Source organism: Micropterus dolomieu, linkage group LG07 (genome assembly GCF_021292245.1).
Source record: "Micropterus dolomieu isolate WLL.071019.BEF.003 ecotype Adirondacks linkage group LG07, ASM2129224v1, whole genome shotgun sequence".
Taxonomy (NCBI): Eukaryota; Metazoa; Chordata; class Actinopteri; order Centrarchiformes; family Centrarchidae; genus Micropterus; species Micropterus dolomieu.
The window spans coordinates 30,946,379-30,947,470 of NC_060156.1; positions in this window are offsets into that span (position 1 = coordinate 30,946,379).

The window sequence follows — 1,092 nt, forward strand, 5'->3', positions numbered from 1 at the left end:
AGGCTCATAGGTTAGGCTATATCAGATTAGCTTAGCTTGTTACTACTAGAGGAGTGAAATATACTTAATGTTAAATTAAATATGCCCTCATGACTGGCTTAAAATTACTGACTACTGCAGGTAACTGATGTTAAAATCACTCCTCTCACAGACAGAAACATCTCATCCAAATTGGGCTTTGTTAACTTTTAACTAATATAAGTTAGTTAGCTAGCTTAACATTAATGCTAAGGTGCTGTAACACGAGTTACGGTTTTTGCCTGTTGCTAGAACACATTGTGCCAAACTACACACAAGTAAACATGACACAACACTGGGAAATATACCATTCACATCTGTGTCAAATTGAAACTCTACTATCAAAACCTAAACTCTGCTATCAAAACCTAACATTCCTTTGTCAGAATGTAACTCTGATGACAAAATGACACATACTTGCATCATATGCATACACTTTCAGATCAGGGGGATCACACTAGTCTACTTTATATAAAACACTGCAGTCTTTGATTTTCACTGTTTATTCAGAAGGCATATTTTCAGGAGGCACATTTTCAAACAACCAAAAAAGCAAATAGGCCTACTCAATATTGTACATTGCAGCACTATACACTGCAGTAACATGAATTCAGATAAAGCAAAAAAATATATATGCAGTTTTTTTGGATTGCTTAAGCACGATTTTCAAAACAGGGCCCGTGTTTTCAAAACACTACACACAATTAGCACAACCACACACTGAAATAGCAAAACACTACAGATCCTTTGCATAATTAAACACTCTTGTAAAAACTATACACTTCTGTTTAAAAACCACACTTTGTTACCATATGAAACACACACGTTTCACATTACTATACTCTGTTTGCACGAGTTACACTCTGCTGTGATAAACCTAAAACACTTTTAGCACTTCTACTTCCCTATGATTAGAGTAGGCTACCATCAACAAAGTACAAATATAATGTAAATTCACCAAACACTACACAAGACCAATGTTGCAGACTGAAGAAACTCATTTATTTCTCAACACGCCCAAAATGTTGACATGGAGATTCATAATACTGTAACAAAATGTCACTTTACGTATTG